Source organism: Ixodes scapularis, unplaced genomic scaffold, assembly GCF_016920785.2.
Source record: "Ixodes scapularis isolate PalLabHiFi unplaced genomic scaffold, ASM1692078v2 PGA_scaffold8__174_contigs__length_109621045, whole genome shotgun sequence".
Classification (NCBI taxonomy): domain Eukaryota; kingdom Metazoa; phylum Arthropoda; class Arachnida; order Ixodida; family Ixodidae; genus Ixodes; species Ixodes scapularis.
Genome location: NW_024609883.1, coordinates 47,648,173 through 47,664,245, shown reverse-complemented (window position 1 = coordinate 47,664,245; position 16,073 = coordinate 47,648,173). Strand labels below are relative to the sequence as shown.

Genomic DNA, 16,073 nt, shown 5'->3' with positions numbered 1-16,073 from the left:
TAAGATGTCTGCGAGTTAATTACCAGCCCTGGGTTCGTTTTTCAAGCAACATTGTGTAACCATTTTTTTGTTTTTTCGTATTTCAAAATGTGTGCAAGTTTTTTAATGGTTTTTTGCACATGTAAGATTTCGATCTTTATAGAGTCATGGGCTTTTCTGAGGTCTAAAAATATTCGTAGAGCGAAACAACTATTTTCTAAGTTGTCCAATATCTTATCTTTTTATATTTATCAGTTTAGTTAACATATATCTTTTCGAAAACAATATTGGTGATTTGTACTGATGTTATGTTTATCACATAATAACTCAATCAGACGTCTGTCTATGACACGCTCAACTATCCTAAAGAAAACTCGAAAGTACATATACAAGTTTATATTTGGCCCCTGAGATGACAGTGCGGTGGGAGATACGCGCTCTCCGGACTCATCAAACGTCTTCCTTTCATCACCTAACCTCGCTCTCTCACTTGGATGTATGACGGCAGCATGATCACGTGGCGAAAGACGGCAGTATGACTGGTCCAACAAGTGCGTAGCTCCCACTGCACTGTCATTTTATGGGTTAACGGAGTATATATAGTTGTTGAAATTAATGTGTGAACCACCCTTATGAATTATACGAACTGGCGCTAAGAATTGTATTGCAAATGTGCGAAAATGAAGGCTTATTCAAAACATACATCACACTAAAGCTTTTTTTTTCATCCTTAATGGCGTCGATTGGCTTTGATTTTGAAGGTGTGTGAGCTAGATGGTAAAAATTCACATGGCATGGCGAACAAAAAGTTGGGGTGGAATTTCTTTAAGTCTTGGGAAGACGTAACCAATAGCGTGATCTGTTACCCTTTACTCGAAATAAATAACCTTAGTAAGTTACACGTCACTGTTTTGAAAACGTACCAACTACTTTACTAAGTAATCGAGTATCGCTTTAGCGGTAACGCGGCTACTTGTAACGCGTTAGCGCCAACACTGGTCTTATAGTGCAGTAAAATTCCTCTTTATCTTTTTAGCAGGCAACATGTTTATTTACCTTATATTATCTCACTTAGACCGCCTGTCAGACGACACCCTAAAGCTCCTTTTCGTTAACAATCCTTTCCGCTAAAGGATATTCTTCTAAATGAGCTGCTGTCACACGGCCGGCAAAATGCTATTTACCACCGATATTGAGTTCTTTGGTGCTGGCCACACGGAGTTAGAACAGAAACCAAAAATATTATTCGAAAATTTTCTAATTGTTTAAAACGTTACAAGTTAATGTTTCTTTTACGAAAAAGTTTGTAAACGCAGATAATTCAAGTAATATTCGAAGGAATCATTCGCAAGAAGCTTTCGTGTCATTGCCAGATACCGGGGACTGTTTACTAAGTTTACAGTGCACTAAATTATTGCCTGCATACTAAACCCTAAAAATCCTTGAATACTAGAATCTCCCTATAGTCATAATCTGAAAATTATTTATATCTCGATTTGATGCCTTATGCCAGCAACACCCGAAAACAAGTGAGCGCGAAGGCGAGTTGTTGAACAGCCCGAGACGCGTGAGCAGGAAGAAGATACAGATCTTCTCTGACGCAGCTCTAATTATCAACAAAAGCGTTTTTATGGGTGCCGTACCAACAACCAACGCCTGAAAAACCAGTATTGAGGTTAGTCCTTCAAAGCTCTAACCCCAGGCAGACGAAATGACGCACCAGCTTACCTCCAGTGCAATTAGCACACTGTCGAGAGTACTTCCTTCGTACGATAGGACGCGAGCGAACTCCTTCCCCGAAAAGGACTCTTTAAAGGAAGAAGCATTTGCGGTGCCATGTGGCAGGAGGTCCTCCTCCTCTTAGAAGACTGCCCTTTCTACTAAAGAAGCTTAAGTGGTCCGTCTGACAAATGTATTAGTTTTACACGTGATATTACCAGTTATGTCACGAAGTATATGATAGTTCTTCTTGTTGTAACATGTACCGTACACAATTATATAACGAACCATAGACGCTCAAGAGTCGGGCACGGTTTGTAAAACACATTCCAGCCGCGGCACGTAGACGGCGCAAGAAGACAGGTACAGCTTGATGACGTTTAGCCTATATATGTCTGTGAGCCCTTCGCAGTAGGCATTCATCAAAAACAAAATGTCCAGGTATTTGTTGTAGAGATATATGTTAGGACACAACAATTTCAATCATGACGATGAATGAACGTAAAAACAATATTAAGTTAAGTTCAATTTGTTTATATGGAAAGGAGGAGTACATTCATTTGGTTGAGAAGGAAACCTTGTCTGCGTTATACTGCCGCGTGCACAACCGAGAAGGAACGCTTCTCCGTTCATCTAGAAGATTCGTGTGTACTCCTACCCTGAGCGTAAAATATAAGGAGGCCAGAATGGCCTTGCCTTGACCGTCTCGCCCTAGGTCACTCCCAAACATTCTAGGTCGAATATTCGAGATACCCAGAGTAGCAGATCAGGAGCTGACCGTGGCTTTGCCGACTCACTCAGGTTCTCCTCACGACGACGCAATCTTTCGCCAGCGCTCGATTCTGCGTTTCCGTTGACCCGGACGACACGACGCTTTGTACTTGTCCTTATCTACAGCCTCTGGTTGTTCTATTTTGGGCAGCAGTTCGCTCCGTTAAACGCTTATTTCAGTTCAGTATTCATCGCCTCGTTGCTTTCATCCGTGACGATATGCTCCTTCATACTCAAGAACTATCAATTGTGTGCCACGTAGTGCAGTGAAGAATAGTGATCAAATCGGGTAGTGAGGTAGTGAATATTTTCATTAACTTATAAACAAACGTAAAAGGGACAGTGTCTGCCCGCCGCTTTAGGGCTGCGACTGTTCATAAAAGCGATAATTTTATTTTTGAGAAGAAACATTACCCTTTCTGTCGTTCATTAAAAAAAACGCGCTGGTTTTAATATTTTTGTTATATTTCTAAATTACCTGTCCTACAAAGTGGTTTGTTAAAGTAGCTGCAAAAAGCAGTAATAGGTAATTAAGGTAAGCACCTTTCATACGTATCCTCTCTCTACCTCCGGGCTAATGTCTGTTCCATCTGTCTTCAATGACGCGGTGTGGGCCACCTTGTGTCACTTACTCCCTTCGGGAGTCGCCAACCCTGACCCTCTCGGTTTTGCGCGCAGAATTGGGCCCGTCTCCGACACCGTCAAGTATGGAAATACAGTCGGCTTCGGGCATGCATACACACAGCAGAACCGTCGTTATCAATTAGTTACTTTCGCCGACGTTCTGACGAACGCCTAAACAAGTTACGTCATGGTTGTATGAAGAGTCAATTTATTATTGCGCGTCGCCGACCGGGGGGTGACTGGGGATGAACCACGCGGATTCCCGGAATCGTACTCGTTGGTTGGTTTTAGTTTTGAGATGAGTGACCTTCACTGGCGGGCGTGGAAGCATCGGTTCAGGTCCTTGCAGCTCGCGACGCATTAACGTAACTCGACATTACCATCCTTGATTTTGACAAACATCTTCTTTTATTTCCTTTTTTCTCGTTACGTTATTTATTTTATTAGTTTCCAGGATCCTGGGAAGCGGGTGGAGCGTGCTACAGATCAGCGACCTCAGCTGCCGCCTAAATAAGTTACTGCCTAGTCCTAGAATCACGAGTGCTTTTTTTTTTTTGTGTTTAACGTTGGTATCGCTTTTATATACGTTCGTGTATCTTGCAATCTGACGCATTTTTTTTTTTCGTGCCAAGCGAACAAAATCATTACAGCTGGGAAGACACAATTTAGTTAAAGAAAACCGAGCTTTGCACGACGAAAATGAAACGCTGAAATATTCCATCAGCTATTTTGGCAATTATTCGTGATTTACTTTTTTCACTGTTAAGGCAGAAGTCCATGGAGCGAATATGGGGCGAAGAACCGACTAACCTCACCCAGAAGAAGAAGAATACAACTTTATTGTCCCAGCATTGTCAGTGGGGTGACGGGTGCAGCCGTCTCATCCACCGCAGTCCTAGAAGACGGCCGAGATCTCCTGGACGTCGGCGGCTTCTTCGGCTAGCCGGGTGGCCCAGACCTGATCTTGTGGGTCTGAGCTGAGTAGTAGGGCCTTCCAATGCTCGCGGTCTTGGATTTTGCGGCCATCAATGGTCGGTGCCGCCTGAGAGCATGCCCATAAGATATGTGGCAGATCCGCCTTATTCTTACAGATTTTACATGTATTTTTAAACTGTCCCGGGGAGAACCGGCTACAGGCCACTGGGTTCGGGTACATGTTGGTTTGGAGAATGCGCCAGGCCACTGCCTGCTTCTTAGTTAGTTCAGGTTGAGCCGGTGGGTACCGGGCCCGTCCCAGTCGATAGTGATTCGTAATTTCTCGATAGGTAAACATGCGGTCTCCTCGCCTTCCCGGTTGGGCGGGCTCACTGGCTCGGCGTGTAAGACCTCGAGCTACTGTGTGAGCCACCTCGTTGCCTGGAAGCGAGGAGTGCGCGGGTGCCCAAATAATTTGGATCGTCCCGCGTTGCCGCTGTTGGTGATGGTCACCGTACGTTCTTAAAATTTTGAGCGCCTCTGACGAGACGCGCCCCTTCGCGAAATTTTGGATGGCGATCTTCGAGTCGCTTATAATAATTTTAGCTTTGGTGGAGGCCACCGCTAGTGCGATGGCCGCCTCCTCCGCTGTCTCGGGGTTGTCCGTCGCCACGGTCCCGCTTACGAGGGGCTCCCCGTCCGCGCCCACCGCTACGACGGACATGCCCTTGAAATTTCGATATTCTGCGGCATCTACATAAACAACGTCCTCGGCGTCTTGGTATATTCGTTCCATGTTGCGAGCCCTTGCCTCCCGTCTCTCCTTATGGTATTCCGGGTGCATGTTCTTGGGCAGCGGAGGGATTTTGAGGTCCCTCCTGATACTCTTTGGTAGGTCTCCCTTAGCTCCGTTTTGTGATTCATAGTGGATGTCAAGTTTCTTCAGAATGTGCCGCCCCGTGGGGCTCTGCGTTAGTCTGTCATATTGTGCAATGGTGTGCGCTTCTACGAGTTCATCTAAAGTGTTATGTAGCCCTAACTCTAAGAGCTTGTTGTTGGGTGTTGTGATGGGGACGCCAATTGCTTGCTTGTAAGCCCTTCGTATCAGTCCTTCCATTTTGCGCTTTTCAGCGACCCCGAATACTAGATACGGCGCCACATAGACGACTCGGCTAATGATGAAGGCCTGCACTAAGCGAATTAGGCCGGCCTCCCTCATGACGTAACGCCTATTGGCAGTTCTTTTGATCAGCCTAATTGTTTGTTGTGTGCTATTTTCCAGCGCCTTTAGTGTTTCGTTGTTTCTGCCCTCCGCATGCACCCGGAGTCCTAGCACCTTGATTTGATCCACGATGGGGATCGCATCCCCGTTCGCTTTTATAGTAATGCTTGGTGCCCCTCCGTACTGTTTTCTAGTGGTGGGATACACCAACAGGAGCTCTGATTTCTGCGGCGAGCAACTGAGCCCCCTTTCCGTCGCGTAGTGATCGACTGCCTCCGCTGCTCGCTGTAGCGTTTCTTCTATTTGAGCCTCACTGCCGCTTGTCACCCATAGGGTAACATCGTCAGCGTAGAGACTGTGGTTGAGGCCCTTGATCTTATCTAAGATTTTCGGCAAGTCGATCATCGCTACGTTGAACAGAAAGGGAGACAGGACCGAACCCTGCGGTGTACCCCTGCTGCCTAGCTCTATTTCTTCGGATTTTATGTCTCCTATCGAGAGTTTGGCCGTGCGGTTCGAGAGAAAGTCCCGAACGTAGGTGTAGGCTTTGCGGCCTACCCCCAGGTCCCGAAGGTTCTCCAGAACCGCCTTGTGTGTAACGTTGTCGAAGGCCTTGGTGAGGTCCAAGCCCAGGATGGCTTTCAGCCCCGCTGTCCTGCCCCGGGCGTCGAGTATTTGGTGTTTGATTTGGAGCATTACGTCCTGCGTCGAGAGATGCGGTCTGAACCCAATCATTGTGTGTGGATACAGTCCCCGGTCTTCCATGTGGTTGTTTAGTCTCGTGAGAACGACGTGCTCCATCAGTTTCCCCACGCAGGAAGTCAGGGAAATGGGCCGGAGGTTCTCGATCTGTAGTTTCTTGCCGGGTTTGGGGATCATGACCACTTGCGCAGTCTTCCACTGCTGCGGTATTTCACCCCGCTCCCAGCAATCGTTCATGTATCTCGTAATTGCTTCAATCGACTCGTCGTTCAGGTTTCTGAGTGTCTTGTTGGTGATGCCATCTGGGCCCGGCGCTGACTTTGTGCGTAGTCGGAGTATCTCAGCCCTCACCTCGGCCTCCGTGATCTCCTCGTCTAGCGTGGGGTTGTCTTTGCCCGTGTAGTCTTCTTGAGTTTCCCTCGTTGTAGTGCCTATGTACCTGTTCTGCATCTCGTGTAAGAGTTCCTCGTCTGTACCGTTGTACGTGTGCGTGATCTTGTTGAGATTCTGCCTCTGTAACGTCTTGCTACTGTCGGGGTCTAAGAGACAGCGAAGTAGGTTCCACGCCTTACGCAGCCCGAGTTGGCCCTCCATGCTGCTGCATGTGGACTCCCATTGTTGACGGGCCAGGCGGTTGGCGTGGTCCTCGATGTCTCTGTCGAGCCTTGCTATTCTCCTCCGCAGGTTTCGATTCAGCCTCTGGCCTCTCCACTTTTCCTGTAGGCTGTCACGAGCCTCCCACAGATGGAGGAGTTTGCTGTCGGCTGTTTCTAGTCCAGCTTCCTCAGGGATCTCTTTCGTGGCCTGTTTGACAGCTCTGTGTAGCTGCGCTGTCCATCGCTCTATGTCTGTAATTGTAGTAGCGTATGTGGTACTGTTTCGTGCTTCTTCGTGTTCGTCTTCGTGATCGCTTTCGCGCTCGCTCTCTTGTATCTGTCTGAAAGTGTCCCATTCTACCATTGTGAGTTTTCTGCCCCGTTTCTTTGTTGGTCCCGTATTGAGTGTCGTAGCAATAATAAAGTGATCGCTGCCCAGGTCCTTCTGCGTGTTGACCCACTTAGGGTCCGGTGCGTTCCTTGTGAAAGTGAGGTCCGGTGTCGTGTCTATGCTCACGCTGTTACCCGTGCGCGTGGGCTGTTGGGGATCGGTGACAAGGGTTAGTCCAACGTGCTGCGCGTCCGCCCAAAGGCTCCGTCCTTTGACGGAGCCCCTTCGGTAGCCCCATGCGGAGTGCGGCGCGTTAAAGTCCCCAACGACCACCACCGTGTTTCTCTTGGCAATATCTAGTGTTTTGCGAAGCAGGGGCCCGAACCGCTGTCGCTGTTTTGGAGAGCTGTATAGATTTAGGACAAAGAGGCTGCCTTCCTTTTTACTTGATGGTATTATTTCTAAGAGGACGTGCTCAACGTTTGTTACCGTGGTTTCGTGCTGTATCACCGCTAAGTTTCTCCTTACCAGGGTTACAACTAGCGTTTCGCTTTTGCCTCCGTCAGAGGCTGCGGCATATGATTTGTACCCTGTTAATTTTGCAAGTCCCATCGTCTCCTGCAAGGCGATGACATCTGGCGCCTCCTCCTTTTTATCGTTACTGTAAGAATTTTGGAGGAACTGCTGAAGGTTTCCCCGTTTCCGGCGAAACCCGCGGCAGTTGCACTGCCAAATTGTGTACTCTGTATTTTTGCTGTTCGGGGCCATATCTAGTTGCTATGTGCTGGTCCTCCTGTGGCCTTGCTGCTGTCACTGCTACTCTCCGCGGCAACGGGCCTTTGGTAAGGTTTTGTGCTCTTAATTGGTCCCGCCGCTGCGGGACGGCTCTCCGCGAGTGTACTTTCGATGGCTGTAGTTCTAAGTTCAATTCTGTCCATGCGCTGTCCGAGTAGCTCTATCTTTGAGTTAATTGTGCATCGAATTGCGCTTTTACGAGCTCCGTTAGACTTTCGTGTAGTTCGTCTCTTGGTTGCGGGTTTTCCTCGGCTTTCCGCTTTTGCGGCGGTGCCGTCACCACCGGGCCTTCCGCAGCAACCGAGGCTATTTGCGCATGTGGGAGGGGGGGCGGTGTTGGTGTCCTCCCGCTGGTAATTGACGGTGTGCGGCTCCTGCCTTTTACTTTCTCTGACTTTAATTGAGCGATTTCTGCTTTAAGATTCCTGTTCTCTCGTAACACCTGATTCAACACGGACTGAATTTAGGCTAGCTGTAGTTCTAGGGCGGATCTGCCACTGTCCTTATGTTGAGGCTTAGGGGGCAGGGAGACCCTATATGCCCAGCTCACCTGTTGTTGTTGGTCTGGCTGCGGGCCTGGTCCCGGCTGCTGTTGTTGGTGGTTCTGCCGTGGCTGTGGTGGCGGCAGTCGCTTTTCCGAAGTTTGTCGGACTCTTGGGGTCGACCTAGATCTTGACCGGGAACGGCCTGCTCTGGTCGGGAGCGGGAGCGGGAGCGGGAGCGGGAGCGGTGGTTGGTGTCTATGGGCGGGAAATCACTTGGTTGAGGGAGTGATTGCTGTGCCATGCGTTGTTCCCAGAGGCGTTTCCGCATGACGTATGGCGTTTTGTATTTGGCCGTGCACCCTTTGTCCGCCGTGGGGTGGGGTCCACCGCACAGCGTGCACTTGGGGGTGCACTGATGGTCTTGTTCAGGATTGCGGGCGCCGCAGCCCCTGCAGATCTTGTTGTTGGGGAATGGACAAACGTCCATGCGGTGCCCGAGACGGCCACAGTGGTAACATATGTCGATTTGCTTTCGGTACAAGCAGCAGGGGATCAGTGTTGCGCCGTATCGGACCAAGTGCGGAACACTGGGTCCGTCGAAGGGGATTACGATGGTCGTGGTGGAACCGATGCGCTTGGCGGCCAGGGCTAATGGATTGCGGGCATTTATGATTTTCGGGTCGATTTCCTGGGCGCTATCGGTGAGGGGAATACCTCGGATAACTCCCTTGGTAGTGTTGTCCGGGGCTGCCTCGTATGCGTTGACTTCGTGGGTGACATCATTGACGTGGATAGATTTCATGCGCACGTACCTGTCAGCATTGTGCGGTCGGGGCGTGCTGATCACGACGATGTTTTGTTGAACGTTCGGGCAGATCGTGTCGTCTTGGCTTTCTTCCGGGCTAAGTTGTGTTGCTTGGAAAATAGCTGCAGTCACTGTGGGGCTGCCGACTTTGGGGATATTTAGCGCCCCTTTAGGTCTCACAATGATCTTAATTTCGTTCTTGGGTAATTGGGGCATACGTCCGGCCTTGAGGACTTGAGATTTAACGTTCTTCCTGGTTTTAGAGCGAGAGCGGGAGTCTTGCGATTGGGGCGGGTCGTCGTGAGATGAGTTTTAGCCAGGTTTCTTGTCGGGACGGCGGGAACGGGTGGTGCGCCAGCCCATTTCGGCGGTCACCTCTTCTGGTGTGATGTCCTCACCGATTACTTGAACTTCCATTTTCCGCTGGTTGAGTTAGGAGCCTGCACGTCGATGAGGAGCGCGCGCAGAAACGCGCCACTTGGCCGTACACAGTACCGAGAAAATCCAGACCTGACGAGGTTCTCGGAGTTTTCAAGCTTCTCGGCGAGGCAAAATCGGGGACCAAGGCGTGCCTCGCGCCAAGCCGGGAGGTCGGCCGGCTGCGCCGAGCGCCGGCTCGATGTTTACGCTTGGATCACGTTCTCGTTCTTGCGGAGTTCTCGGAGCCCGGGAAAGTCGACTGCTCGGCTCGGAGGTTGGAACGAGCTCATCTAACCTCACCCAGCGTTTGTTTTTGCGCGCGGTGCATCAGCCCCCCCTTCTGAGGCCACGCGCAGAGCGAACGCCCCAGGCGAAATTCGTCGCTTTTTTTTTTTTTTGCTTCATGGAGTTTAGCCTTTAATCGGTAAGTTTCCAGTACTATTTTATTTGCGTTCATTGCTACAATGCAGAAAATAAATTCGTATTAATTTTTATTTCTTGCTGCAGGTTATTTTTCTCTTCTTTCTAAAGAGAGCCTTAGGTAAGACCTTTCATCAACATCCTAACCAACGAAAACGAGACGCCTACAGGATATTAACAAAAACAAATAAATCTCCACACGACAGAGCACCAATCTCTCTTGCTTTACATAATAAATTTTTGAAAAAGTCATCAAAGTTGAGAAGATTTACGCAAGAAAAAAATTGACTTTGTCCTGAAATGGAGCGCAACTTGCGCCCTCGAGGCGACTGGTGGCAGCTGAAAAAATCCGCCCAATCCGGGATTTTTTCCCGGGATTTTCCGAGCCTAACGGAGCGCTATAACACATCAGCTAACGGATGTTAACAGAAGCCACCAGTCTTGATGATGACCACTGCAAGGGTAAGACGAGTATAGTTAAGGATTTGATATAATGAGGTTTAGGAGAAGTCCCCAAGATACAAGAATGCGCCAGAACCGCCTTCCACACACTCATCACCGCCAGTCAGTGTTCTAAATTTTAAGGTGGGGTACGCAATGCACGCATAGTTCGCTATTGAGGCACACGTCGCGCTGACGTCGGTGGACATCGGTGCATACCGCTCAGCCGAAAAGAGAACAAGACGCGCTCTAAAAAACGTTTGTGCGTCTACTATCACGCACAAAGCCTCGGAGAGCCAACTACCGCAACTTACGGAGGCAGCTCAGCGAATGACGATGCCGAAACATATGTTTAGACAAAAAAACGCAGTCTGAGTTGTGACATTAAGCAATGCAAAACGTCACGCTTGCATTGCTTAATGTCACAACTCAGACTGCGTTCTCTGGATCATGAAAAAGTAGCGTCAAGCTCCCCTCCCTGTAAGGTCGCCATTTCGGTTTATGAAATCAGCAGTTTCTTCTTGACCTCTGCATTCCTGAGTCACGACCGGTAGCTTTATGGAGACATTCATTGTATACTGAGATTTTGGTATCCACAGACCGGCGAAACAAAATGTACATCTTTGTACAGCCACCACATGCGACGTTGGTGCTTGGAGACAAAAAAAAAATCTTTTCCTGTTTTGAATAACGTAAGACTGAGCAATAACATTCTAAGAGATCCATGAAGAAAAGTGTGATTGATAAGATTATTGCATACTAAATGCCAAAGACGCTTACATTGGCGAGGCACGCGTTCTGTACTACGACGCTTAAATTGGCGAGGAAAGCTTTTTGTACTACGAGGTTCAATAGCGATCTTGGCACGACTGGTTTAAAACGACTCGTTTGAAGTTTCGAAATATTAAATGGACCCAAATGCCGATTGCCATGGCAACATAAACCAATTAACCAATCGCCTGGCGACGTTTTAATTGTCTTTATTTTAGTATCGGCTTGTTTCCTGCTGGCAAGCAGGGAAGGCAATAGCGTTACTTCCCTAGGATCCATTTACTTTAGACATGGAAGGCCTTTCCTGGCTTGCTCGCCCAGTAATTTGCTGCCATAACTGGAACGCGGTGGTGCTCATCTGTCACATTCTTGACCTGTATCCGACTGCAGCAGACTCTAGATTCGGTGTCTTATTCATTCCTTCGTTTATTACACTTTTCTTGCTGCCAAACTCCATTCTTGTTTTGAAACAAAAATCGCTATTTCATCACCGGCGACACTAGGGAGTTTTCGTATATGGTTTTCGTCATCGCGCAACGCTCTCCACAACCCGCTGCGATACCCGGAACTCTACAGTCAAGGATATCGGCGCGCAGGCGCAGTAGCGGCTACTTCGTTGTGGAAAGCTTAGCGGAGGGGGAAACGCGGTCTACGAAAACTCCCTATTAACACAATATGGTCATCAGTAATCGGTAAAGCTGTGCTTGTTTTAATTCTCCATAACGCTGCGGGAATAGCTACGCAGCATGGGCGACAACAAGCCTCAAAGTTGCCGTACACCTAGGGCCCTAAACTCGTCAGATACAAAGTTGTAGCCGAAAGTTCGCGGAGCGCGCCGATTGGATGTCGACGAGAAAAACGCGAAGTCATTGTCGTGATTGCCCAATCGGCGCGCTCCGTCAACTTTGCCTCCAACTTTGTATTTGACGAGTTTAGGGCCCCTGGGCCTCTAAACTCGTCAAACACAAAGTTGGGGCCAAAGTTGACGGAGCGCACTGATTGGCCTATCACGACGATGACTTCGCGTTTTTTTCGCCGACGTCCAATCGGCGCGCTCCGCAAACTTTCTGCTCCAACTTTGCGTTTGACGAGTTTAGGGCCCCTGGTGTGACATCTTCGGGCGACCGAATCGAGCAACAAACAGCGCTCACGTCTTGCTCGGTTTGGTGAGACGATCTATGTTAAAGGAGCTGTGCAACGATATTCAATTGGAATGTTTTTCTCTCTACACGAGCTTACTGGCACACCTGGGACTCAAGGATACTCACACGCAACGCCATTGGCCAAGAAACTCCTTTGTTGCGGTGTAATTTCAAGGACAAAAGCGATCATTTTCATTCAATCTCTCCTTTGCAAAATTTGATGACGTAACTCGGGGATCGCAGTACACCCAAGTGACGATATTTGAATGCGGTTCATAGATTGGACCCGAGCATTGCGTGGGCACTCGACTTGGGCTCGTGACAATTGCTAGCTCGAGAAGCATTCGGGTTGTGACCCGTGTCCAATCGCTGCAACGACGACAACAGCCGAGCCATAACAATGTCTGGAACTCAGCGCGTGTCCTGCGCTTTACCAACCCCGGCGCGTGACTATGATCAACACTGGCGGCATATAATCGGCTCCAGATCACGTGGCCGCATGTTCTGGCTGCGAGTTGAGGGGGTGAACGCTGCTCGTTTTTCTTAAATTGTTTTCTGGGACTTCTATTGCGTGGGGTGAAAAACGAACGCGTGTTTCATAGGTCATTAACGTTAGGGATCCGTTTTAAGGGGTATTTGTGCACAGTACAAAAATTGTTGCACAGCTCCTTTAAGGCCTGTTCACACATACAGCGGAGCGCTAAGTTAGTGCTATACGTGAGCGCTCCAAGGAGCGCTCATGTGGCGCTTCCAGCGCGTGACTTTGTTCTAATATAGCGCGCGATTAGCGCTTATGTAGCGCTTTGTTAGCGCTTCAGTAGCGCTATGTTAGCGCTTCAGTAGCGCCTTGTTAGCGCTTCTTGTACCGCGGTTTCTGCTGCGGATTAGCGCGTGCACTGCGGTTCTGATTCCTGTGGTTAGGACCATCACCAGCACTATGGCGGACACGTGGGACGCTAAAATATAAACACGACAAATGCTCTTGCATACGCATTTAGTACAATGTGTGTAGACAACTTAACGCCCAGAACAGCCTTCTGGGTGCGCGAAATCTTTCGCCACCGAGATACCGACGGGTACCCGGTGAACCTTGTTCCTCGGCTGAGGGACCGAGACACAGAGCTCTTTTGAAGGTGATTATTTTTAACTGTGTGTCTTTGAAACCAGGGTCACGCATATTGAATAGAAAGCGATGAGGTCGTACCCAATCAATTAGTTGCTTAGAGTCCATGACTCTGGATCGCCTGCCCAATCCTTTGCTTGGAGAGCGGCCCTTTTACTTCCCCTTCTTTCAATGCCTAAGGAAAAACAATAACAAAGGAATCGCCGTGCACGCGCTGTTCCGCAGCAGCAAGCACAGCACAAGGAGCGTGAGAGCGCTAACAAAGCGCTTCTGTAGCGCTGTCAGAGCGCTACTGAAGCGCTTCTGGAGCACTAACAGAGCGCTACTGAAGCGCTAACAGAGCGCTACTGAAGCACTAACCGAGAGCTACTTCACGTGCTAGGAAGCGCCACATGAGCGTTCCTTGGAGCGTTCCTTGGAGCGCTCACGTAGCGCTAACTTAGCGCTCCGCTGTATGTGTGAACCGGACTTCAAGGTCACATTACAAGGGATGTTGCTTTTGTACCAGAGTTTTCGAAGCTGCTGCAATATAAAACCTTCAGTTTAAGATTCGCAGATGTCATTAGACGCGAGCGGAGCAGTGTTGACATAAAACGTGTTTTTCGACCCAAATTTTATGAGAAAATCCATATCGTCATGAAGAATCCTCACGAAGAACCGTTACGAAAAACTGTGACGACGAAACGTAGCGAAGAACCGCTACGTAAATTTCCTCATTAAATTTATCAGGAAAATTGACGTCGCGTGACCATGTCATGTGGCCAAATCACGTGGTCTCATGTGACCTCAAGTCACGTGACTTCAATTTCCCAGCAAAACGTAGGGGCGAAAGTGGTCACATGACGTAAATTTCCCCGCTAAATTTAATAGGAAAATATATTTCTTGACGCCAAACTGTTCAGGAAAATTAACGGAGGAATTGACGTCGTGACCACTTCATGTTAATTCATGTCACGTGATGTCAATTTCTCGAGGTAGTAGTTTGCGGCCAACGTATGATGTGCTCTCCGGTCTTCGTCTGCATAATCAAGCTTACGTTTTTTTGTTTGTTTTTTTATTTGAATGAAAGTGTTCCGGTTACTCAGTCAATTCTTAGATCACACCTTTTCCTACAGAATGCGTCTCGATCAACGAGGTGTTCACAAAGGTATGTATAAAAATTAAGGCACGCCATTTTTTATGGCATTCTTTATTTTCGTTTATTACTTCACAGAAAAAAAAAAAAAAAAAAGGGAGCGCACTGGCTGTCGGGTACCGTGCGTGGTCGACACAGCTCAACGGCGTCGGCGGCCATGGCCCGGTTGGTTTGACGTCACGGATATCACGAACACCGACGGTTTTCGTGGCGTGCTGGCGATCGAGATGCGTGCTTCACTGTCCGACCGTTGAAACTCGTCGATTTCCTCATGCGTTCCAACCAAGGGGAACAATGCAATCATCGAAACGTTTGAAGGAAAGTTCCGTATATTCTTTTGCACTTTTTTTTATCTCGATGGGATCTTTTTGTGGTGAGATCATACGACTCAGAAATAACCTTTTCGTGTGCTGTGAAGTTCCTTCCTGTAGAATGTGTCTGAAAATCCAAATTTCCTAAAATAAGAACTAAGAAAGATCAACGATTTTCTAAATTACCCTGAAACTGGAAGCCAAATTAAAACATCTGAGGGAGAGCTATCAGACTGGGGGAGGGGGGGGGGGGCGGTGGAAAACAAACAAATAGAGTTGTTTTATCTCTCTAATCCTGATAAATCGAAATATAGAAGAAAAAAAGATTATATTTTTGATAAGTAAAAATGCTGGTTCTGACTAGGATGCTTTCGAGGGCGCTTTGTTTAGGGTGATGACATATGACCATTTTGTCGCGAACGTTTATTTTCCTTTTTGTTCTGAAGCGCGTGAAAGAACGTCTCCAACCACACTCTAAAAAAAGCCGGTGCGCCTACTTTCCTTCACAACACTCGGAGAGCCAATCAGCGCAACTTATGGAGGCAGCTCAGCGAATGACGATGCCGAAACATATGTTTAGACCAAAAACCGCAGTCTGAGTTGTGACATTTAGCAATGCAAAACGTCACGCTTGCATTGGTTAATGTCACAACTCAGACTGCGTCTTTTGGTCTAAAGTTCTAAACATATGTCTGCGCTTCGTCATTCACTGGGCTGCCTTTCTAAGTTGCGGTGATTGGCTCTCCGAGTGTTGTCCGGGAGAGTAGAAGCACAGGCTTTTTTTTAGGGTGGAGCTGTACGAGTTGATAGCGCTGCGGAGGGATTTTGTTTCCGGATATTACTTCGCATTTTCCCTTTGAGCGCGTACTGTCGGTCTCGGGTACGGTATGAAATGTCATCACCCTAAACGGAAGTACATTGAAGCACCCTAGTTCAGACACCTGTGTTGACCGCATTGCTTTGTGCAGTTTGCGTTCCAATGCGACGCTTTGCGCGAGTAAAACCAATCCCACCTATAAAAATCAAGGCGTACCGGCACCCTTCCCTTCCTTCATGAAATACCATCACAGGCAGGTGGCGCCAGCGCAACGATAGCACCCGAGTCTGGTGCCGAGCATCCTTCGACGTGTTGATTGGACATAAGGCGAAGCTAAACGCTATCGCCGTACTCGATCGTGCCCAAGTCTGCGTCTTCGCTCGATTTCACTGCGATGACGCAAAAATCTTATGCATAGGCCCTGATTATTCTAGGTGTTGTTTGTAGAGCGGCCATTGCTTGTCATATCAACCCGGCGTACCAGTCGTAACAGCTCAATTGGTCTTATTCCAAACACAAACGTCTGAACCAGCCCTGAAACATGTCCAA

General features: G+C 48.3%; 1 pseudogene; it reads right to left on the bottom strand.

Moving 5' to 3' along the window:
• Positions 1-8,117: 8,117 nt before the first annotated feature.
• LOC121046133 lies at positions 8,118-9,361 on the bottom strand (annotated as a pseudogene).
• Between the last annotated feature and the right edge of the window lie 6,712 nt (positions 9,362-16,073).